Below are 26,073 nucleotides of genomic sequence, written 5' to 3'. Positions count from 1 at the left end.
GGTCATGATTTCAGGATCGGGAATTGACTCCACGTGGGTCCTGGTCCGTCTAGCAATCAGAGGGAATCCTGCTTGTCCTCCCTATCTACTCCTCCCCTGCTCATGTTCTCTCTGCCTCTCTCTCAAATAAAATCTTTAAAAAAAAAGAATGCATGGGAGGTGGGATGGTAAAGGCTGTGAAAATAGATTCTGCAGATACAGGTTTTGTAGAGGAGGGAGGTCTGTGGGAGCTGGGATATGGAATGGATGCAGGGTTGGAGGACCAGTGTTCTTCTCTTAGTCTAACTTTCTCTTCCCTAACTTTTCTTCTTTGTAGCTTCTTACAAACATTGTCAGGGGGTTTCTCTCATTTTCTCCTTTTACCTTCTCCTATTTCACTCTTTTTTTTTTTTAAATAAGATTTTTTTTTTATTTATTCATGAGAGACACAGAGAGAGTCAGAGACACAGGCAGAAGGAGAAGCAGGCTGCATGCAAGGAGCCCAGTGTGGGACTCGATCCCGGAAGGAACTCCGGGATCACGTCCTGGGCTGAAGGCAGGCACTCAACCGCTGAGCCATGCAGTCATCCCTCCTATTTCATTCTTAAACATTTCTCCCAGCTCTACATTTTTGTTGACACTTATTTTCTCTTTTCTTTTTTTGGAAGGATTTATGTGATATCTTACCTTTTTTGTTCATTTATTTGTATGCTCTGTCTCCTCAGCTACTTGATACCACAAGTCTTTCAAGGTCTTTTTGTGCCTTTAACTTGACCACAGTGTCACACTGAAGATGTTCAATTAAGAGTCATTGAAAATTAATTGCACAGATACATCTAGTTCCAAAATCCCATTTGGAATAATTGTCGCAAAAAAAAAGTGCATTTAAAAAATTATTATTTTAAATAGACTCTATGCCCAGTGCAGAGCCCAGTGTGGGGCTTGAACTCATGACCCTGAGATCAAGACCTGAGCTGGGATCAGGAATTGAATGCTTCACTGACTGAGCCACACAAGTGCCCCCCAAAAGCACATTTTAGGTAATTAGAAATTTAATATGACTTTTGGAAAAGTTTGAGTAACCTTAAAATACATTAATTGAAGTTATATTACAGGAAGAATAAATTATCCTGCCCTGGTGCAATACCTATAACATCTATTGTTTGACTTCATATTAAGAGGGATGTTGGCAAACTAGAATCTTGTTCACGAAAGAGAAAAGGGCAGCCCCCGCGGTGCAGCGGTTTAGTGTCGCCTGCAGCCCAGGGCGTGATCCTGGAGACCCGGGATCGAGTCCCACATCAGGCTCCCTGCATGGTGCCTGCTTCTCCCTCTGCCTGTGTCTCTGCCTCTCTCTCTCTAGCTGTGTCTCTATGAATAAATAAATAAAATCTTTAAAAAAAGAAAAGAGAGAGAGAAAAATGATAGGGTTGAGAGTGCTGGTGGTCAACCCAGTATCTGTTCTCCCTTTCATTCATAATAACATTATTGCTGTTGTGTGGATACATCTTTAAGGCCAACTATAAAATATTTCCTAGCAGTTGTAAAGAGAAGTCTAAGGGTATGGCTTCTAGGAAAGCTCTTTAAAGAGAGAGAGTCATCCGGGAAGCCTCAGAAGGAACTCTTGTCTCTTCCTTTTTTCTGCCTGGGACATGGATGTGATTTCTGGAGGTGCCATGATCATTTTTTGACCGCGAGATGACTTTGAGAGTAGATGCCATGGGGTAAGGCTGGCAGAGAGAAAAGATAGAGCAGGGAGGAGTTGATGGTGACTAGCAAGCGGTCAGTCCATCCTGATATTCCTACCTCCAGAAGATGTCTTATATGACAGAAAAATAAATGTTTCTTTTCTGTCAGCCACAGGTATTTGTGTGCCTACTTTAAACTAACACAGAGGGCTAGTCCCCAGACTGGATTAAGGCTGTTACTGAGGCCAACCTTAGCAGTCGGAGATATTGTGGCCTCAGCTGGTTTTGGTTTTCAGATTTGACCTTAAGGGAAGATTTTCTAAAAAACATTTTAACACTCATCTAAGTGATTTTTTTAAAAAAGATTTTATTTATTGATTCATGAGAGACAGAGAGAGAGAGAGTGTGGCAGAGACACAGACAGGGGGATAGGCAGGCTCTCTGCAGGAGCCCAATGTGGGACTTGATCCCGGACCCCCGGATCATGCCCTGAATCAAAGGCAGACACTCAACCGCTTAGCCACCCAGGTGTCCCTCATAAGTAGTTTTTTTTTTTTTAATTTTTTTTAAATTTATGATAGTCACAGAGAGAGAGAGAGAGAGAGAGGCAGAGACATAGGCAGAGGGAGAAGCAGGCTCCATGCACATGGAGCCCTATGTGGGACTCGATCCCGGGTCTCCAGGATCGCGCCCTGGGCCAAAGGCAGGCACTAAACTGCTGCGCCACCCAGGGATCCCTCATAAGTAGTTTTTAAGAGAGCTTTTCTCAGCTTGATTCTGAAAATACATGGCCATCTTTTCTGTAGGTATGAGCAAACAAAAATTATAGGAGATAAGACTCAGCAGTTCAAAAGAAGGAATGAAGGAATAATTTAAATTTTTATAGCAGGTAGCTCTCTGCAAAGTAGTTAGGACTCTGTGCCAGATATAAAAAACTGAAATTCTTAGACTTAGTGAAATTTAAGAGGAAATTGTCACAAACAGTGGGCATCCAGAAAACAGGAAAAGGTTTTTGGAAAACAAAATCGTTAATTTTGAACTAAAATAAGTAATAATAGTGAAAAGTAACTGCATATTTAGGAAATCATATTAGTCAATTAGAACATGAGTTCAAATGATGTTTCAGAGTTATGTAAAGAATGGAGCATGACAAAAAAGATAATAGGCACAGGAGATAGATCCAAAAGACATGGTATACATAAATTGAGTGTTCTAGAAGGAAAAAAAAAAAACAGATGATGTATAAATAATCAAGAAATACTCAAAAGTGTGTGTTGAAAATATTGCTAAACTGATGACTTACATTTTAAAAAGAACTCTCCAAATGGCAGAAATGAGTGATTATACTAGTCATGTTTCTGACATTCAAGGATAAGAGAAAATTCCAAAAGTATTCAGGGAGGAGGAAAAAAATGATTTTCAAAGAAAAGATAATCAGATTGGAATCTAGTCTTTTAGTTAAGATAATGCTAAAACAGAGAATTCCAGACCTTTGGATTTACGGGCCAATAAAATGCTGATAGAAAACTTGAGTGATTAACATAAATTATCAAAGATTTTTTGACTAAATAAAGGCATGAAATATAAAGCAAACAATTTTTGTTTTAGGGTGAGCAACAGTCACTTTTATTGATTTTACTGGGTGGAGAGTAGTGAAAATTTCATCACCAATTTGTATTGGTTCTTGGTTTGGAGTTTGGTAACTACAGCAATATCTACAGTGTAAGAGAAAAGGATATAAACTCAGAGTTTTATACTTTACCATACTGTCATTTACATATAAAGGCAAAATAGAGATTTCCAGACAGATACTATTTCAGAAATAATACTGTCTTTGTATCTTTTTCAAAACAAAGTGTCAATAATATAATCAGTAAATTTAACAGATTAATATGAAACTGTACCATACAAGATATTTAGTTCTGATTACTTGTGAAAAAGTCATTAAAACTAAGCCACAGAAATAGCAAAAACAAACTCAAAAGTATTTTAAGCATCTATTGTGTTCCTACTGTGTACTAGGTACTGTGTACTAGATAGAGAGCTTGGCTCTCAGGATACAGTAAAACAACAAAGTCATGTGAATTTTGCCCTTTGCCGGACCCCCATCCCCCCGGCGCGAGGATGCAGGACCATGAGCTCAGAGTCTAGCAAGTGATACAAGAAATAACCAGGTAGGTACAGTGTAGTGCAATGAATGCTCCTACAGTGGAAAAACTGCAGAGTGGAACATGAGCATAGATCAGGAGCTGGTTTCTTGAAGAGGGAACATCTGTGTTGAGACAAATGTATATACGTGTAGTATGTATACAAGAATACAGGAGAGAGAAATTGAAAAGATTTCAGATTAGTTGAGTCATCGAGCGTACAAAGTGGGAAAAATGAACAGATGAGACCAGAGGGGTACCTAGGGACAGTATCACACAGAACCTTGGAAACAAAGTCAAAGCAGTTGGGTATTATCTTGGGAGGAATGGGGAATTATTAAAATATTTTAATCATGAAAAAGTGATGTGATCTGGTTTGTTTTTTAGGAAGATCACTAAGGCTATAGTATGGAGAATATTAGATTAGAGCCTGGTAAAATTGAAGTTGGTAAGATCACTTAGAGAGTTCTTATTTATTTGTTCTAACAAATATTTCTGGGTCAGAGGCAATACTGGGTTGGCTATGATAGGATCATGGGATGATGAGTAGTGGAGGTATTTGAGAAAGATTTAGGCTTTGGTTGGATATTAGGAAGATGTAGAGGGAAGAGAACAGACGTGATCTTAAATTTTTGGCTTGTGCAAGAGGTACGTGATGATGATGCCATTCAGTAGGGAAACCGCAGAGAAGATGATTAAGGAAGGATGATGAGTTCAGTTTGAGGTCCCAATCCAAAAGATAGATAAGTGGATTTAAAGAGGGCTCTGGGCTAGAGATTTGGAAGGTAACTAAAGTCACATATGTGAAAGGTCACCCATGTAGAATGTGCAAGGAGGGAAGACATGATTTAGGTGAGAGACCTTAGGAACACATATATTGAAAATGAGGATTCTTTGTCTTTTTTTTTTTTAAGATTTTTATTTATTTATTCATGATAGACATAGAGGCAGAGACACAGGCAGAGGGAGAAGCAGGCTCTACACTGGGGGCCCGACGCGGGACTCGATCCCAGGACTCCAGGACCTTGCCCTGGGCCAAAGGCAGGTGCTAAGCCGCTGAGCCACCCAGGGATCCCCAATGAGGATTCTTCTAATAAGACTTTTAGAAGATTGACAAAAAAAGTAAGACAAAAATCCAAGAGCGTGTGGACTAACAATTCTGAAACCATTGTATGTGTATATTGGTATTAAACAAACAAATGAATGGGTGGTAAACAGTGGGAGCCAAGTTTCTCACTTTTGGAGAGTGAAGTTACAGATAGCCCTGGGCAAGAGAAAGGCTAGAACGAACCATGTAGTATTGTATTAGACTTCGAGACATCAGTAGAAACTCATGTTTAGCCTTAATATAGATAAATGATTATAGATATGTATGTATAAATGGTGTAGTACATATACATATATTTCTTTGCTCTATCTACTGAGAAGGCCTAGAAGCAATGGTACCCTGGTAGCACAAGCACACTTAGTACTCAGATCTTAGTTTTTAATACTGTTCTACAATAAAAAGAACTAGGCTCCTTGGAAAATAGCTCATTCTGGGAGTGGGGCAGGAATATGCAACATATACCCTAAACATTTTATAGTGCTGAATATATTCAAAATCCCAAAATGTAGGGGCTTGCAAAATGATACAGGAGGCAGCTGGAAAGAACTTCCAGAGGCCTTAGCAGGAACAATTTGAACAACAAAATAAATAACATACTATTGGATTGTAACCCAGAGTATAAAATAAATATCCCTAAGTCCATACTGATTAAAAGAAGTGACTGAATAAATAAGTGCCCCTACTTATTTATTTACCCAGTACAGAAGAATTCAAAGTAATTTATACACATTTCCCTTCCTCAAGGAGGTAGAACCTAATTCCCTGTTCTTGAATGTGGCTGCACTTAGGACTAAAAAGGAATGCTTATTTGTTTGGATGCTGTTTAAGATTAAATAAGGCAGGGACCAAGGAATTCTCATGGGCTGCAGCGTTAAAGAAATTGGTGATCTCAGTGGGACCAGTTCTAGGGGGAAGGTAGATTGTTTGGCTATTAATTTATATGTCTCTGACTTTAACCAACCTTACAGAGTATTATTCTGTGTGTACTTATTAGAAGATTTAATCACAAACTGATAGCTACTTAGTGTCTATCAAAAGCTCACAATATAAAAAATGTAAGATAGTATAATGACAATCTTAATGTTGTATTCATCTAGTTTCTTAAAAAAACTTTTTTGGAGATTTTGTTTGTTTATTTGAGAGAGAGAGAGAGAAATGAGAATGAACAAGCGGGAGGGGCAGAGGAAGAGGAAGAAGCAGGCTCCCAGCTGAGCAGGGAGCCCCATGCGGGGCTTCATCCCAGGACCCTGGACCATGACCTGAGCCGAAGACGCTTAACCAACTGAAGCACCTAGGCGCCCCATCATCTAGTTTCTTGTATTAAGAGAGGCAAAGATATAGGCAGAGGGAGAAGCTTCTCGCAGGGGAGCCTGATACGGGACTCCATCCCTGGACACGGGATCACGCCCTGAGCCAAAGGCAGAGCCCAACTGCTGAGCCACCCAGGTGTCCTTTTTAGTATATGTGCTGCTGAAGAGAGCACAAGGCGTCCTTTTTGTATTAAGTTTTTATAGAACAAAAGTATCAGGACCAAGTCATCTCAGTCTCCCTTGACGTGAAAATGCCTGTTACTGAGTTCTGATTTAATGATATACTATCTGTCTGTATAGAATCTACCTGTAAGAAACATCATTTGAATAATGTGTATTTTCTAAAATTGTATTTGAAACTGTAGTCTCCTAGGTTTGTTCTTTATACAGGTGCTTATGGTTCAGATACAAAATTTATGTTTTCTTCTTAATCCAAAATTAAAAACTTACAACCTAGAAAACAATAGACCCAAATTTGACACTCAGTGTTTATAATTTGCTGATGTCATGATCTTTATAGTGTCTGTTTCAGTTGCCAACTGTCATATAACAAATTACCCCAAAGCTTAATATCTTAAAATAACCTTGATTTGTTCTTTTTACAGTTCTCTGGATCAGGAATTGGCTAGTGCTTGGCAAGGGGATTCTTCTGTTCTATGTGACTTTAGCTGGGATCTCTCAATCAGCTGTTAGCTGAACAGGGTTGGACAGTCTGAGAAGGTTTTGTCACGTGCCTGGCACTTTGACCTATCTCCATATGGCCTTTCCACAGCATATGGCCTTTCCACAGCATAGTTTCAGGGTAGTTGGATTTCTTTTTGACACAAGGTAGATGGCTTCTAGCTTCTAAATGAGAAAAAAAGGGAAGCTGCCAAATTTCTGGTTTCTAGAGCTTAAGAACATCACTTTCACCACATCCTGTTGGTCAGAGCAAGTCACAAGGCCAACCAAGATTTAAGGAGCTGGGAAATAAGTCCCATCTCTCTCTCCCTTTTTTTTTTTTTTTTTTTGAAGTATTTTTTTTAAATTTAAGTAATCTCTACACCCGACATGGGCTTGAACTCATGACCCAAGACCAAGTCACATGCTCTTTCAGCTGAGCCAGCTAGGCACCCCCCTCCCCCACTTTAGCCCTGTCTCTTGATGAACTGAGTGACATGTGCACAAGGGAGAGAAGGAATCAATGGCAGCCATCTCTAGAGGGTAGTATGTGCCCATACCAACTGCTGCAGTGTCTAATTTTTAATTTTATTAATATAGTTTTATTGTCATGAATCCTCTTTACCTTACATTTTAACTTGTAACCAATCCAAGTTCTCTTAGAAATTAGCAAGGCTATAAATATTAAATAAAAGTTATTACCTTAATTTAAAAGGAAAGATTTCAGGATAATGGACAGGGGTCATGCTAGGGCTTACAATTCTCATCAATCTGTATACATTTATCTTGGATTAATGAGTATCTTGGATTATTTAGAGTTAAAAGTCTTCAAAACTTCTTTCTTCAGAGCTGTTATGAGAATTCTCTGCTTTATTTTTAGTTTTCCTGATTTAGAAGATTTACTGACAATTTCCATATATATTATTTTTAAGTTCTGATAAACTTGTGGAGTCTAGTCTAGCAAAGGCTATTGTAATTTAAAATCAAGATACCCTTTGATTTAGTAATTCCACTTCATAAGTATATAGATATTATTTACAGCATTGTCAATACTGAAACAATAAGAATTGTTTCTCATCAATGAGAGACTGGTTAAATAAATAATGATATATTCATATATTATGAAATTGTTAAGGGTATGAGGGAATTCTAAAAGGGGTGATGTGAAGTAAACTCTAAGGTGTATTAGGGATGCCTGGGTGGCTCAGGCATTCAATTCTCAGGGTCCTGGGATTGAGCCAGTGTAGGGCTGGCTCCCTGCTCAGTGAGGAGCCTGCTTCTCCCTCTTTCCCTCCCTTTGCCCCTCTCTGCACTTACGGTTTTTCTCAAATAAATAAATAAATAAAATCTTTTTAAAAACCTCCAAATCTTTAAAAACAAAAAATCTAAGTTACATTAAATTAAAAAATCATAATGAGAAACTCTGTAAGTAAGCCACCACTTTTATTAAAAAAGTATGTAAATGTTTTTATATGTATAGAATACCTATGAATACTTAATAAAGAAAGAATAGGATGATTGGGGGAAAATTTCTATTTACCGTAATTCTTTAGGACAGTTCACTTTTTGTGTCAGGTACATATACTAACTACTCTAAACATTAACTTCAGAAATGCTCTGATAGCTTTGTTTCTTTTGTGTGTGTGTGTGTGTGTGTGTATGTGTAAGCTGGAATGTTAGATGTTCCATTCAGACAGGAGTAGTCTAGATTCAGGGAGCCTAAAGGCCAGTAGGAAAGATTCAACAAACGTAGCAAGTAATGAGACTGCTTGTTAGAGTTGTCATTTTAGCATTGTTCAAAATCTCTGGCCATTATTTTTACTGGATTGCTTATTGTCTTACTATATTGAAAAGTTCTTTATGTTCCCAAAACAAGTTCTTTAGGAAATGTTTTGCAGGTACTTTCTGCAAGTTTGTGACCTGACTTTCCTAACACTGTCTTTTGAAGAGCAGAATTTAAAAATTTTGTTTTACTCTGATATATCAGTTTTTTTCTTTCATAGTTTGTGCTTTTTCTGTCACACCTGAGAACTCTGCCTCACTTGGGTTGGCAGACTACAGCTGATTTAACCCACTGCTTATTTTTCTAAGTAAAGTTTTGTTGGAAAATGGCCATGCCCGTTTGCTTACATATTGCCTATGGCTGCTTTCATGCTATAGGCATACAGCCTATACAGTTGAATACAATAGAGACTGAATAGCCTATAAAGCTTAAAATACTCACCTTTTGCAAAAAAGTTTGACAACTCCTAGGCTAACCTAGCGTTCTCAAATTTTCTCCTATGTTCTCCTCTGGCAGTTTTATAGATTTGCGTTTTAAAATATTTAGGTCTATTACTTTTTTGTATAAGATGTGAGGTATGAGTTAAGGTTCTTTTTTCTCCGCCATATAAATTATCAATTGTTCCAGCAGCATTTGTTACAAAGACATTTTTTTTTTTCCATTGAATTACCCTGGTACTTTTGTTGATAGTCATTTGACTGTAAATTTGTAGATCTGTTCCCTGGATATGTATCTTTATCCTTATGCCAAAACTACAGTGTCTTGATAACTATAGCTTTAATAGAAAGTCTTGAAATCAGGTAGTGTAGGTTTTCCAACTTTGTTCTTCTTTCTTTTTTTTTCAAAATTGTTTTGAATATTCTAGATTCTTGGCATTTCCATATAAATTTTAGAATCAGCTTGTGAATTTTTAACCAAAAAAATCTTCTGGGATTTTAATTGGGACTTAGGTTAAATCTATAAATATTGAAGAATTGCTATTTTTAACAATATTGATGGATCTGATATTTGAAAACAGTATTTCTCCATTTATTGAGGTCCTTGATATTTCACTCAGACTTTCATATGTTTGAGCACACAAATCTTCCATTTATTTTGTTATATTTATCTTAAATTTTTTATGTTAATATAATTGCTGTTTGTTTATCTGTAATTATTCATTGCTACTGTATAGAAATACAGTTGAATTTTATGTGTTGACTTTGTGTTCTGCAATTTTGCTAAATTCTTTTTTTACTTTCAGTAATAGATTCTTTGAGATTCTCTATATAGACAGTCTTGTCTTTTGTGAAAAAAGACAGTTTTAATTTTTTTTTTCATCTCTGGGCTTTTATTTATTTTTCTTGTATTGTACTGAAAGTACAGTACAGTGAGTAGGAGTGGTGAGAGCAGATGTTCTTGCCTTATTCCTGATCCTAGAGGGAAAGCATTTAGTTTTTCATGATTATGTATATTAGCTGTGATTTGTTATAGATTCATGTCCTAGGCTGAGGACGTTCCCTTCTGTTCCTAGTTTTCTGAGAGTTTTGAATCATGAATGACTGGGCTTTTTCTAATATATTTTTTCATATATTAAGATGATCATTTATGTTTTAATCCATTGTTAGGGTGAATTTCATTGGTGATTCTTTTTCATATATTGATCTAATATTAATAGTGCATTCCTGGGATAAAGTCCATTTGGTCATGATACATATTTCTTTTTATGTGTTGCTGGATTTATTTTTCTAATATTTGGTTAAGATATTTTATGTCTGTGTTCATGAAAGGATATTAGCCTATAGTTTACTTTTCTTAAAATTATTTTTGTGTCAGAGTAGTGCTAAAATTTATGAATAGTGCTATTAAAATGAATTGAGAAATGTTTTCTTCTTATGTATTTCTGCAAGAGTTTATGTAATACGATACAACTTTCTTAGATACTTGGCTTTCTTACCAAGGAAGCCACTTGTCATATAGCTTTCTTCATGGAAAGGTTTTAAATTATGAATTAAATTGTCCTTAGTATATCAAGAACTATTCTTATAATCTGATTTCTTCTTTTAATGAACTTGGTAGTTTGTCTTCAAATTTTCAAGAAATTGGTATGGAAGTAATAAAATTTATTGCCATAAGTTATTCATAATATTCTCTTATCCTTTTAATACCTATAAGCTCTCTAACGATGTTCCCTTTTCATTCCTGATATAAGTAATTTGTAGCTTCTCTCTTTTTTTCTTGATCATTCTGGTCGGAAGTTTATTCAATTTTGTAGAATGTTTTATTTTTTTTTCAAAGATATGTTTATATATTCATGAGAGACACCCAGAGAGAGAGGCAGAGACACAGGCAGAGACACAGGCAGAGGGAGAAGCAGGCTCCATTCAGGGAGCCTGACCTGGGGCTCGATCCCGGGACTCCAGGATCAGGGCCTGGACCGAAGACGGCGCCAAACTGTTGAGCCACCCGGGCTGCCCAATTTTGTCGAATGTTTTAAAGAACTAGATTTCAGTTTCATAGGTTTTCTTTATTGTTTTTTGTTTTCAGTTTCATTTCTTCCTTCTAATTGCTTTGTGTTTAATTTACTCTTCTTTTTCTACTTCTCTAAGAAGGACTTACATTATTGATTCGACTTTGCTTGTTTTCTAATATAAGCATTTAATGCTCCGAGTTTGCTAACAACTGCTTTAGAGGTATCCCACAAATTTTGATATGTTCTAAGTTTCATTCAGTTAAAAAATATTCAAAGATTTCTCTTACTCTTTGACCCTTGGGATATTTAGAACTGTGTTGTTTAATTCCTAACCCTTGATAATTCTTTATCTGTCAGTTTTTGATTCTGATTTAATTCTGTTTTGGCTAGAGAAAATACATTATTTGACTTAAAGTCTTTTAAATATCTTGAGGTTCATTATCTAGCCTAGAATATGGTCTTTCTTGGTGAATGTTTCATGTGCCCTTGAAAATAATATATATTCTGCTCTCATTGTGTAGGATGTTCTGTAAATGTCCAATTAGGTCAAGTCAGTTGATAGTATTTGCAACTCTTCTGTATGTTAATGGTTTTCTATTTTCTTATTATGTTGATTAATAACACAGGAGTAGTAAGGTCTATAGCTGTAATTGTGGATTTGTCTAATCTCCTGTTTTATTAAATTTTGTTTCATTTATTTTCAAGCTGTGTTTAAGTGAAAATACATTTAGGATTGCTATGTCTTTGGGTGAATTGTTCCTTTATGTAGCGTAAGTGTCTTGTGGCTAGCATACAATTGGGTTTCATTTTTGATCTGATAATCTCTACCCTTTAATTAGATGTTTAGATAATTTTATTTATATAATCATTGATAAATATGGATTTAAATCTTTTTTTTTTAAGATTTATCTATTTATTTATGATAGACACAGAGAGAGTCAGAGACACAGGCAGAGGGAGAAGCAGGCTTCATGCCGGGAGCCCGATGCCGGACTCGATCCCGGGTCTCCAGGATCGCGCCCCGGGCCAAAGGCAGGCGCCAAACCAGGGAGCCACCCTGGGATCCCCGATTTAAATCTATCTTGCTAGTTTTCTATTTAAAAAAAAAATTTTTTTTTTTAAGAGAGAAATGGAGTAGAAGTGGGGAGGGGCAAGAAGGGGGAGAGGGAGAGAGAGAGAATCTTAAGCAGGCTTCACGCCCAGTGCAGAGCTTGATGTTCGGCCTGATCTTACTCTGAGATTGTGACCTGAGCTGAAATCAGGAGTCGGATGCTTAACTGAGCCACTCAGGCATCCCAGTTAGTTTTCTATTTCTGACTATTTTAAATTTACTTTTTCCTTTTTTTCTGCCTTCTTTTGAATTAGTCCTTTTTCATAATTTATGTATGTAAATTATAAAATAATTGTAATTATAAATTATAATTATAAATTTTAAATTTATAATTTTATAATTATAAAGTAATTTTATGTAATAACTCTTGGCTTATTCTGTATATATGGTTATATGTCTATGTATACACACATATATAGATGTATACATGAATGTTTTTACATATACATATACATATACATATATATGTATACATACATATATATTGTAGCAGTTGCTCTAAGTCATGGTTTCTCAACCTTGGCACTATTGGTATTTTCAGTTGGATAATTCTTTGCTGTTGGGGACCAGAGGGGATATCCTGTATGCACTATAGGATTTTCAGCAGCATCTCTGGCCTCTGTTGACTAAATGACAGTAGCAACCACTTCCCCCCCTAGGTGTGACAACAAAAAATGTTTCCAAGGTACCCGGGTAGCTCAGTTGGTTATGTGGTGAACTCTTGATTTCAGCTCAGGTCATGATCATTCAGGGTTGTGAAATTGAGCCCTGTGTAGGGCTCCATACTGGGCATGAAGCCTGATTAAGATTCTCTCCTTCTGGGACACCTGGGTGGCTCAGTGGTTGAGCATCTACTTTTTGTTTTTGTCGTGATCCCAGGGTCCTGGGATGAGACCTGCATCGGGCTCCCTGGTTGGGGAGCCTGCTTCTCTTCTGCCTATGTCCCTGCCTCTCTCTGTGTGTCTCTCATGAATAAATACTTAATTAAAAAAATAATTCTCTCCTTCTACCTCTGCCCCCCTTCCCTCTCCCTAACTTGTATACATGTGCCCTCCCTCTCTCTAAAAAAAAAAGTTTCCAGAGTTTGCTTCATGTCCCTGAGGGAGTAAAATTCCCCCCCTGTTTGAGAACCACTAGTTTAAGGTTTAAAAGATAGAACTTTAACTTATGACAGTATTTATTTACTTATTTATTTTTAAAAAGATTTTATTTACTTATTTGAGTGAGGAGAGGAGAAGAGACATAGAGTGCATGAGTACAGGAGCAGGGAGATGGGCAGAGGAGGAGGGAGAATTAGACACCCTGCTGAACCAGGGAGCCTGAAATGGTGCTCATCCTGAGACCCAGGTATCATGACCTGAGCTGAAGGCAAAAGTTTAAGGGCCTGAGCCACTCTGGCTCTTTGGCAATCTTTATTTATGTAACATTATTACTACTTTATGTGTCACATGATCATCTTACGAGCATATATATATAATTTTCTACCTTCCCTCTTTATGTTGTCACAAATTTTACTTCTATGTATGTTAATAATCCCACAATACATTATTACTTTTTGTGTTCTTATATAACCTTCTAAAATGAATAAAAATTAAAAAAGGCTTTTATATTTACCTTTTCTTTATAATCCTCATAATTCCTTTTTGTAGATTCACATTTTTACCTGGTAATTTTCATTCCTGCTGAAAGAACTACCTTTAACGTTTTTGGTGTCTGCAGGCAGTGAATTCTGTCAGATTTTATTTGTCAAAAAATTCTTTCTTCATTTTTGAAAAAATAATTTTCTGGCTATAGAATTCTATGTTCAGCTTTTTTATCTTTCTACTTTAATGTCTTTTTGCTTGTGTAACTTCCTGAAGAAAAGGAAATACTAATCTTTGTTCTTTGTATGTAATTTTTTTCTCTGCCTTTGAGATTTTTATCTTTGTTTTTCTGTATTTTGGCTGTGATATATCCATGTATATTTGTGTGTGTATACATTTTCTTATTATGATTGGGATTCTCTAGGATTTTTTGCTCTCTGGTTTGTTGTCTTGGATTGATTTGGAAAAATTCTTGGCCTTTATTTACATATTTCTTCTATCTTGTTTTTTGTTTGTTTGTTTCCTTTTCTTGCAGCTTCAATTGAATGGAATTTGTTTGAAGTTATTTTGATAAAGTTCCACAACTCCTGAATGCCCTGAGATGTGTTTTTCCTTCACTTTTTTTAAACTGTGGTTTCATTTTGAAATATTTATGTTTGTTTGTCTTTAAGTTCACTGATTCTTTCCTCCTCTGTGTCCAGACTGCTGTTGAGCCCATCTCAGGAATTTTTTTTCTCTTTTTATTTTTTTAATTTTTTTTTCTCTAATAAAATATTTTTTATTTCTATCTTTTATATTTTTCCTTTCTTTTACAGTTTCCATCTCACTGCTGAAAATGTCCATCTGTTTGTGCATGTTGTCCATCTTTCCTACTAGATCATTTAACATATTTATAGTTATTTTTATTATTTTTTTATTTTTTAAATTTTTATTTATTTATGATAGTCACAGAGAGAGAAAGAGAGGCAGAGACACAGGCAGAGAGAGAAGCAGGCTCCATGCACCGGGAGCCTGACGCGGGAATCGATCCTGGGTCTCCAGGATCGCGCCCTAGGCCAAAGGCAGGCGCCAAACCACTGCGCCACCCAGGGATCCCTTATAGTTATTTTTAAATGTTAGTTTCAATAGCAAAATCATTTCTGGTTCTGTTGATTGCTTTATCTCTTGACAAAGGGCTTTTTTCTTTTCTTGCTTTTGTGTAATTTTTGATTTAAAGCTCATCATTGTGTACAGAAGAATAGGAGAGATTGCAATGATCTTCTGTCAGGCTGTTTGTGTTGGAGGTTGAGTCAATCTAATCATGAATTGAACTTGGTTTGGATTATTTTACCCTCATTACCTTCATTGTACCTCAGGCTTCAAATTTCTCCAACAGTTGGCTGCTGTTCCCTTGTGTTTATTTTTTTTTATTTCTTATTTTTTTATTTATTTATGATAGTCACAGAGAGAGAGAGAGAGGCAGAGACACACAGGCAGAGGGAGAAGCAGGCTCCATGCACCGGGAGCCCGATGTGGGACTCGATCCCAGGTCTCCAGGATTGCGCCCTGGGCGAAAGGCAGGCACCAAACCACTGCGCCACCCAGGGACCCCCTGTTCCCTTTTGTTTAGAGTGTGGCACGTGATCCTACAGGATTTTTCTGTGTTCCTATACCATCCTCATCTTTCAACAATATTTGCGTATCTGTGCACCAGAGAGATTTCTCTTTATGTTATTGTCCTCTTCTAGTGATTATTGTTGCTTGTGGGGCAGGATGGGATTCTCTGTAGTCCAGAGTTAATCCTGGTCAGGCCCTATGTTCCTAGGTGTTGGTGGTGGGTCTTTCTTAGCTTTTCTCCTCTTTCTCCCACATGGCAATCAAGCTCTGCCATTTGTAGCTGGTCATGGGGAAGAATATCCACCCCCCCACCCCGCCACCGCCCCACCGTGGTAGTTGATCTCTTTTGGTACTGGTGTAGGATCCTTTGTCCAAGACTTTTTCCTGTTCCCCCTCCCCAATAGTGGCAGAATTCTTTTTTGCCTCTAACTTTTCCTGCATCAGTGTATCTTTGCCTGTGTCTGGGGGCTTGACACTATTTTCCTCCCCCTCCTCCAGAGGCAAAGGCATTTTGCTTCTGTCCTCCTCTGAGGCAGCGGATTTTTGCATGGACCCTAGTGTGAGAGGGTCTTTCTGTGCTTCCCCTAGGGGCTCTAGGCTTTTGCTCTGTGTTTAAGGAAAGGTTGGGGCATCAGGCTGGGATTCTGGCCAGTACTTGTCACCTCCTGCTCATTTGCCTCATTGATGCAGGGCTCTCTCTAATTTACCTTTAATTTTTCTTGTGAGCACCTGGTTGAGGCATGTAGAAGAACTTACAGTTGAGTATAAACTCCCCTTGTGTCTGGATCCCCAGCCATTCCAAACTGACACATGAGTCTACTTTTGGTCTTTAAGAATTTGTTAAAATTTTAGTTGACTTTTTTGGGGGCACCTGGGTGGCTCAGGAGACTAAGCATTTACCTTCAGCTCAGGTCATGATCCTAGGGTCCTGGAGTTGAGCCTTGCATCAGCCTTACTGCTCAGCAGGTAGTCTGCTTCTCCCTCTCTGTCTGCTTACCCCACCCCATGCTTGCATTCTCTCTCAAATAAGTAAAATCTTAGAAAAAAAAAAAGTAAACTAAAAGTAATAAACATAACTGTGTGAATCTTGAAAGACAATAGGAACATCTGAAAAATACTTCAGAGCTGACAAAAAATGTTGGCCTATGAAATAAAAATTGTATGTGAGATACCTTTATTTTATGGAAATCAGATTTTATGAATTAAAAGATAAATGCAGAACACAGAAAATTATGAAGAACATGTTTTATGAATCTGACTCCAGGTGAATAAATATGTAAGAAGGGTAGCTTTCAGGGCTTCTGGGTGGCTCAGTGGTTGACCATCTCTGCCTTTGGCTCAGGTTATGATCCTGGGATTGAGTCCCATATCGGGCTCCCTGCAGGGAGCCAGCTTCTCCCTCTGCCTATGTCTTTGCCTCTCTCATGAATAAATAAATAACATATCAAGAAAGAAAGAGAGAGAGAGAGAAAGAAAAGGGAAAAGGGAAAAGGGAAAAGGGGAAAGGAAAGGAAAGGAAGATGGCTTTCTAGCACTATTAGAAAGATTTCAGTTCTAGACTCAGTAGTGGAATGGATGGTCCCTTAAAACAGAAAGGAACAGTGTGTGTAGGCAACCTTATAAATCAGAGGATGGTAAGAATTACTGAATGTTTTTAGGAAAACTGGCTGGCAATTCAGAAAACAGTTTAGAGTAAAATCTCATTCCATACATCTTTTGGAATGAAGTATTGGAACAATTAGCCCATAAAAAGGTAAAAATCAAGAGTATGTATCTGTTATCATTGAAAGGGGAGAACTTTCTAAGCAGAGAAATATAAAAGAAATGGAGAAGGCAGTGGTGGACAAATCTGGCCACCTAAAAAGAAAAAACTTTTATGTTAAAAGCCAGTAATTGAGAAAATGTTCAGTGAATGAAAGAAACAGTGTTTTCACAACGTAAACAACCTACACAAACAATTAAGGAAAACATGAAGAAACTCCTCTCCTACCCCACCCCCCCATAGGATTGGAAGATGAAGTGTGGCAAAAGTTTGGAAAGAAAGGCAGTGTGAGTAATGGGGGAAGGACCTGATTAATGACATATAAAAGGCTCACTGGATAACATTCAGTGTCAAAAATTGAAGACTTTAATGTTATATTATAGCAGGATCAGTCCACATGGTTGGGTATTTTCTTCCTAGCAGGTGATTAAATTGAACCAGGATTAGGAATTTGAGGGTAGTAAAGTGGAAAGAAGAAAGTAACATATTAGGTAGATTGATAGCTTGGGTGGCAAACAAGATTTCGAGACTGTAATATAGCACAGTTACTAACTGGAGAGATGAGAGTAGGTGGAGTGCATCTAAGGGATTAAATCTGGACCTAGGTTACAAAAGATAGATTGGGGTATTGAATGATGAAGAGAAGAGTTTAGAACAACCACATGGCCTGAGCCTGAGGGAAGGGATGGGATTGCTTGTGAGTTAGGGTGCCTACTGCCTTAGCCTTCATTCTAGAGGGTTCTTAAGCATCAGATTTAGCCCAGTGGTTGAAAGAAGCATTCGTTGATAGGTTGAGGATGTAGAGGTGATTTGTTTCACTATATAAAAAAGGTTTCCAGAAATTCCCCAGGGAAAAGTTTGGAAGGAAGGGCAATGGTAGGGGAACCCATGAGGTGAGTGAGAAAGCACAGAGGACAGACACTGTGGGCATGAAAATAGGGGAGAGGTGAGTTGGCCAGAATGGTTTGTGTTTTGAGTAAAGCCCAAGGGTGATGGGTGGAAGCCATAGGTAGAATTAACTAGCAAGATTCCTGAATTGACCTGAGGTATAATGATTTCTGTGGTCCTAATCCACTCTGTCTTTGTAATCTAAGGGAATATTATTTTAGTAGAAAGCTTAGCCCTTGGTGGTAAAGCCTAAACCAGTTATGCTTTAAGTAATGAAAGCTGATAGGTTTCACATTTCTTATGTCTGCTAAGTCCCTCCAGTGTTAGGAGTTAGCTTTTTATTTATTTTTATTTTTTATTTTATTTATTGGAGAGTATTCACAAGCATGCATGAGCTGGGGGAGGAGCAGGGGGAGAGGGAGAAGCAGACTCTGTGTTGAGCAGGGAGCCTGACCGGATTTGGGGGGGGGGGTTGCGGAGGCTCAATCCTACAACCCTGGGATCATGACCTGAGTGAGCTGAGAGCAGACTTAACCAACTGAGCCACCCAGGTGCCTCTAGGAGTTAGCTTTGAGATAAATGTGGGAAGACATAGTACTACCCATTAGTTTAGAAAAATCTAATTTGTCCTATCCCACTGCCAGTATCCAGTAATGAATGCTAGCCATTACATTGAGGTATCTTCTGCTAGGAATCCCATTCTCTCCTATTGTTCCACTTTACCTGAAACAGATTACTGAGGCCACTGCTGCTGGGTGATGTCAGCACCTCTGATGAGTAAGCTGATAGTTGAGGGTCCTGGTCTCCTTGGAATTCCAGCGCAAAGCCCAATTTGCTCTGCGTTCTTTCATTAGGGATCTGAACTTTTGAAAGCTAGTAACTAATGATCTCTTATTAACTTTATTTATTTAGCCTTTAATCTTTAATCTCAATTTTAAAAATATGTAGTGGGGACAAGAAAGAGAATTGGCCTTTCTTGAACAACTAAAGCATTTGTATAAGAATCTGCATGCTTACAGGGAAACAGTGTTATGTAGCAGAATCTAAAGTCTGTCATGTTTTAAATGTATCTTCTTTCTCTTACTTTAGATCTGTCCATATTAGTGGAAATGTAACTGGAATTCACTCTGATGATAAAATCAAGGACCATCAACAAGAGCATGCAGTAGGAAATTTTGGTTCCAAATGAAGACACCAAGATTTAGGATTTCTACTTTTTCTAAGGTATTTGAGGCACAAATTTACTTTAATCTGACTCATTGGAAGTCATTTTATAATGTTGGTTTCTATATATAGATTTCATAAGTTTAGAAGTTTTTATGTTAGTGGTTAGCTTTTATTTTTTTTAAAGGCTTATTTATTTTAGAGAGAGCAAGCATGTGTGAGAGCACAGTGGGGAGGAGCAGAGGGAAAGGGAGAGAGAGTCTTAAGCAGATTCCACACTGTGCGTGGAACCCAATGCAGGGCTCAGTCTCATGACCCTGAGATTAGGACCTGAGCTGAAACCAAGAGTCAGATATTTAACTAACTGAGCCACCCAGGTGCCGTGGGAAATAGAATAGTTCACCCTTCCCTACTCACTTCCCCTTAAAACTAGTTGAGAAAAAAATCGAGATTTTAAAGGGAGGTAATCTTTATATTTAATTATGCATGTCAATGATAAATATACTGAGTGCAGATTAAGACTGAGTAAACTATGTTAGAAGATCTGGAATAAATAAATGTCAATTTAGTAATTATTTTATGTTAGAAGATCTGGAATAAATAAATGTCAATTTAGTAATTATTTTATGTCATGACCCTCTGAGATTAGCAGGTGAATTTAGCACTCAGAGTCAGCTCACGTGATACATGAAATCTTAGTGATTGTCCTTTAGTTTGATTTGGAAACTTTTTTGTTCCTGTACTCCTAAATTTATTATTAAGAGTTTTCTATTCACTAAGAAGTATCACTTTTACTCCATAGACTGTCCATGTAGGACCTTTGGCATCTGATGGGGTAGTTTCCCTTAGACCAGAAAGGGAGATATATAATTAAAGAACCAAGTGACACTTCCAAGTCATGGGGTGGATCCCAACTTTAAAGACTACATAAGATTGTTGAAAACAATCAAAGGAAATACAGTGTCAACAGAAAACAAACACCGTACTCTATTTTTCTAAAATCACATATATGCCAAACTAGATATAGTTAGGTTGGTGTTTATTTAAAAAAAATTTTTTTTTCTTCTAATTATGTTTTCCAAATAGGAAAGAAGTATGGAAAATAATTATTTTAGGGATCTGGTCAAAGTTGGTTGATTCTCTGTATACATTATAGAGGTTTGTAAATTAATCTTGAGGACTACAAAGAAGAAAATGTGAGAAAAATCTATCACTTATTACTAGGATTATTAATTTCATTTTGTTGTTTTGGAAGAAGAATATGTAACGCAGTAAATTGTAAAATAGTAAGAATCCATGATATTGGAAAATCCCAAGACTGCTATAGTTATATGTAACCTTTTAAAGGAGGTGGTATAACTGAGCAATGTTTGTGAAAGTAAAGTTACCTCAAATCACGTAGCAGATGAAGAAGAATTAGATTGCTTCGATAAGAAGTTTTAAAACTGTTCTTGGCAGCTAGTAGATATATTATACTCCTCAAAATTTTTTGGTATCATTTTGAATCAAATGGTAATGATAATTAAATATATAATGTGTCTTATCAGAACCATTTCCCTTGTTTTTTAAAGATATCTTCTTTCAGCTAACACTTAACAACACTAGTTGAAAGTCCAAGCTTTGCAAAGAATAGTTTGGATATAGGGAAGAATATAAATTATTCTATAACTTCATTATAAATGAAGTTGAAGAAATCTTTTACTTCAAATGTTTACTCTTGGGGCAAGGAAGCTAAATACACTCGTCTGAAAACCTGTTTAAAAACAATCATAATGGGCAGCCCCAGTGGCTCAGCAGTTTAGTGCTGCCTTCAGCCCAGGGCGTGATCCTGGGGCCCCGGATCGAGTCCCACATCGGGTTCCCTGCATGGAGCCTGCTTCTCCCTCTGCCTGTCTCTGCCTCTCTCTCTCTCTGTCTCTCATGAATAAATAAGTAAAATCTTTAAAAAAAAAATCATAAAACAAGCACATAAAGTCAAAATTTGGAAGCCCTTTCTAAGTAATATAGTACTGTGTTCAGATCCTAACAAAAGTTAAGATTAGGGAATAGGAAGTTCTAATCAATTTGCTGACTACTTAGTTGTAGCTGTTAACTGTTTATGGTTCTATTTGTGAAAGTGCCCTATAGCTAAATTTATTTGCTTAATCCTTAACTGAAAGTGTCTCTAATTCCTCAATTTCTCATATCTCCCCACTCATTTACAGGCATTTGCATGTGATATCCTTCATTAGTATTTTTCATTTTCCCCTTTGGAAATGAAACGCATGAAAACATTTGAAAACAAATGTCAACAAGAGGAGAATAGGTATTCCCTTACTACAGTTTTCTCTGCAGCATGATGGAAAGAGCACAGGCTTTGGCTCTTCTACTTCATGCCACCCTGAGGAATTGAATTAATATTTTTGTCTTAGAAATATTGCTTTTTAGACTTGTGATGAAAAGTGAAATGTGTGTAAATTATATAAAATAATGCTACTCAGTGTGAGGTTAATGAATGTTGTTGCTAAAGAAAGAGAAGACCACAGTACTGAAGTATCATTCACAGTTACCCTTCTCATAGCAGAAAACAGGTCAACTCGCGCTACTAGTGAGAAGCTTGTAAAACCAGTTTCAAAGTTAATGGCAAATATTATGCTTGGAGAGAAAGTAAAATGAGCTTTTGGCAAAAATCCCTTATCAAAGGCATACCATCTGGAAAAGCAATTACTGTCACGTGTGCACGCTAGCAGAATTTTTGTTTTTCAGTTGGATGAAAGCACTGATGTTTAGAGAACATACCAGCACTTCATAGAGATGTGTTACTGTTTATCACTGAGAAATCCATACTGTAGCAGAGGAGTTTTTGTTGTTGTTTTGTTTTGTTGTTGTTTGTGGTGGTTGGTGGCCTTTGTTTAAAGCCAGTATTGCCTGGAAAAGTTGCATTGGTTCCTGTGATCAAAGCCTCATGAGGTTAGCTGCAGGAAAGGGTGCACCTAATCTGTGAGGAAAATAAATTATACCAGGGTATCAATTCCTATCTGCTTTTTCAGGGAGAATTGACATTCAGTAATGTGATTTGAGTCTTTTTAGATTTTATTTATTTACTTACTTATTTATTGAGAGAGGGTGCAAGCAAGGGGGAGGGGCATAAGGGAGAGAAAATCCCAAGCTGACTTCACGCTTAGGTGCAGAGCCAGAGCCTGCTGTGGGAATAGATCTTAGGACCCTGAGATCATGACCTGAGCTGAAATAAAAAGTTGACTCCTAACTGACTGAGCCATCCAGGTGCCCCGTCAGTAATGTAATCAGCATCTTCTGATTGTGATTTAATATCAAAGTAGTAAAAATTGTGGATGTAAGCAATTTTTGACCACCAAAGACATGTCCTTTCAGCATTTTGTGAAGAAATGGTCAGTAAGAATAGGATCCTGCTTTTTCACAGTGGTGCATGCTAGCTAGGTAGTATGACAGGGCTTTAAATGTTTAATTAGTTTTTTAGTAAAATAAGATAAATATATTTTTAATACTGATAATGCCATTTCTATGATTTCAAGGGGGCACAGCATAGTAAATATATTTAATATTTCAAATAGTAAGGATTTACAAGTTCATATTCACAGTTATCATGAATTTTAGTGTTGAGAAGGTATGAGTTCATAATGATAGTTCACGAAACAACTCACTAGTTTTCTTTGGAGTATGCTAAGGAGCCAGCTGTACCTGAATGTAACCAAATAATTGAAGAGAGGAAATTCTTTTGTGAGGAGTATTTTGGTTGATAAATGAAAAAGGAGTGATAAATAGAACATCACCATTTTGTTTTTGTTTTTAAGATTTTATTTATTTATTTGACAGAGAGAGAGGGTGTGTGTGCATGAGTACAAGCAGGAGGAGTGGTAGAGGGAGGAGCAGGTTCTCCACTGAGCAGGGAGACTGATGGGGGACTTCTGAGATTGTGACCTGAGCCGAAGACAGACACTTCAACAGGACTGAGCCACCTAGATGCGCTAGAACATCAGCATTTTGTAGTGAATTCCTGGACGTAAGTAAAGATTATCAGTGGCTGCTAACATCACAGAGAGAGACAGCCAGATGTTAGAGTTCTCTCAATGAAAATTCACAATTCAACCTAGTAAGTATTCCTGCCAAAAAATTGAACTTGAACCTGAATCTCATCAAGCTTCTCGCTCTACCTACCAGTTTACAGGAAACACAGAAATAAGGCAACAAACGAAATGATACCATGGAGATATAGTCAGTAAAATCTAGGCTTTGGGGAAGTCCTTGAGATACACAACTTGTTTTTTTCAACAAATTAATTGTAAGGAACAAAAAAAGAGAAATGAGAAGGAAACTTGAGATTAATGGCAATGATTGGACTTTATCAAGGACCAGTTTTGTTTTTAATTTACCTCCTGATCTGTAAGCAGCCTATTCATGGCTCACTTTACTTTCAATCACTTGTTGATTTCATTGGTCCTGTTTGCTGAATTTCTTTATGAATCTTAGATAAAACTACTACTTCCTTCCCCCAGCCCTCACACCTATTACATAATTACTTCCCAACTGACTTTACGTAGGTTATATAAGGTAAAATTAGGCAAAGCCCTTAGTATATGATTTAGCACATAATATGTATGTAGTAAATATATGCCTTCTGATTTAAGAGGTAACTTCTTCATGATTTTGTTTAGAAATTGTTCCTTTGCGTTAATTTTTAAAATGGGAAGGGGTGAATATGGCTTAGTTATTTTAAGAGAAGTCCTAGGCCTGGGACAGGTGGCAAAAACTGTTGGTAATATTACGGTGGTTTAATGAGTAATCTCTGTGTTCTCTGCAAGGAACTTTTTTTATAATTATCTTTGAGTTTAAGAAAGATTACTGAGAGAGTTGGTCTTCAAAAGAATACTTATTGGGGGTGGTGTGGGACAATTTAGGGGGAAATGTGACTTGTTCCAACTCCATGGATTTTAGGATAGCTAAACTTCATGAAAGGAGGCATATAGGCTCTAGTAAGAAGGAAAATTTTGAGTGTCACCCTCAGGAAAAAGAGATGAATCACAATTGTAGCCTTTTCCTAAAGGTTATAGAAGGTAGCCATCCAAAGACCTGGTATAGCTAATTAAAAGCTATATTATTTTTTTTGTATTTCACCATGCTACTTCCTTTATCTCAGGTGCACCTGTGATTTTGTATAGCCATAAACTGTAGCAACCTAACATATCTTTACTGGTATTTTTGAAAATGATATTAAACTATTTGGAAACTAAAGATGGTAGTGGTATAAGAATTCCATTTTTCAAATGACAGCTATAATTATTGAGTGGCATAGCTATTAAAATTGAATAATCAGTCACTTGACTATTAAAGAAGAGGTTTTGTTATGAGCTACAGTTTATTGGTTAGAGATAAAAGATACTTTTTGAAGAATAGGATAAATGTGTATGATAGAAACTCATACTTTTATCTGATCATGAAAGCTTTGAGTAGAAAGATGAAATACTTTACAAACTACACCTGGATACTTTGGAAACAAAAAGGTGATAGGCAGAATTAAGCATATGAGAGGCACTCAATTTAATGTCTGTTGTGAGTTGGTAAAGGCATTGAGATCTTTATTGTTCTGTACATGATCATAAATGAGGAGGCATAACTAATGTGGGCATTTACAGAGTTTGGGATTAGTGAATTTAAGGGAAAAGAAAGCTGACATAAGGAAAACAAAAATATAATAATAATAGTTAATATTTAATGTTCACTGTATGCCAGGCGCACTGTGACAGACACTTTATATATATTTTCAGATTCTATCCCAATATTCCTGTGAGATGTAAACTATTACATCTATTTTATGTATAAGAAACTGAATCTTAATAAGGCTTAGTATTTTTTTTTTTTTTAAAGTGGGCTCCAAGCCTAATGGCAGGGCTTGAGCTCACAACCCTGAGATCAGGAATCATGTGTTCTAACAACAGAGCCATCCAGGTGTCCCAATAAGGCTTACTTTTTTTTTTTTTTTTTAAGATTTTATTTATTTATTCGTGAGAGACACACAGAGAGAGGCAGAGACATAGGCAAAAGGAGAAGCAGACTCTTTGTGGGGAGCCTGATGCAAGACTCGATCCCAGGACCCTGGGATCATGACCTGAGCCAAAGGCAGTCGCTCAACCACGGAGCCATCCAGGTGTCTCAGGGCTTACTTTTTGAGGTTAATTCACAGTAGACCCAGGATTCATCCATCTCTTTCTCTTGGGGTGAAACCAAAAGTTTAAATTCAGAAACTAATTTCTAATCAGAATTAGAGAAGCAAGTGTATTATTCTAGTTCAACCAAACTGCAAAAGGATAGATTTGAGAAAACCAGTGATTTAGCTAGTTCAGAATAAATTTCTGATATGATAGAGCTCCTGAAAAGTTTTTGTAATTATAGATGTATTAGTTGGAGTATAGTGTCTCATACAAGAAAGGTTGTAGTACTAACATGTTACTCACTAGTCAAATCACATTTTACTATGTTAGAGAAGAAGGAGGGATGCATTATTTGTTTTTGAAAATTCCTTATATTATTAAACTCTCTTTGCCTATGAAATTTCTAATTTCAAGGAATTTCCAAAAGTGCTTGAAAATTTCAGTAGCTTTTAAAATTCATTTTCAAGTTCATTTTTAATTGAGGAGTTAAACTGATAAAATACTGATAAGTCATTCTATATCAAGCACTATTTTCAAAATTAAATTAACTAGTATTAAATGCGTCCTTATGATATTAAGAGTAAGGACAGAGATTCTCAGTTTTGCACCTAACCTAATTTTATGTTTACACTGCTAGCTAGACCTGTTTATCCTGACTGTAGTGCAAAACTTGCA

The 26,073-nt window shown here is 36.9% G+C and overlaps 1 protein-coding gene across 9 annotated transcripts in view; it reads left to right on the top strand.

Annotated features, from left to right (window-relative positions):
- NCOA1 (nuclear receptor coactivator 1) overlaps nucleotides 1-26,073 on the top strand; it is a 244,326-nt gene that overhangs the window by 37,675 nt on the left and 180,578 nt on the right. For all 9 annotated transcript variants that reach the window (XM_072770848.1, XM_072770853.1, XM_072770847.1 and 6 more), the window contains exon 2: nucleotides 19,157-19,291. The gene's annotated coding sequence lies outside the window, so the exon portion shown is untranslated. The remainder of the gene's footprint in view (nucleotides 1-19,156; nucleotides 19,292-26,073) is intronic.

Source organism: Canis lupus, chromosome 12 (assembly GCF_048164855.1).
Source record: "Canis lupus baileyi chromosome 12, mCanLup2.hap1, whole genome shotgun sequence".
Classification (NCBI taxonomy): Eukaryota; Metazoa; Chordata; class Mammalia; order Carnivora; family Canidae; genus Canis; species Canis lupus.
The sequence above is the reverse complement of the archived record's forward strand: the minus strand, read 5'-3'. Positions and strand labels throughout refer to the sequence as shown.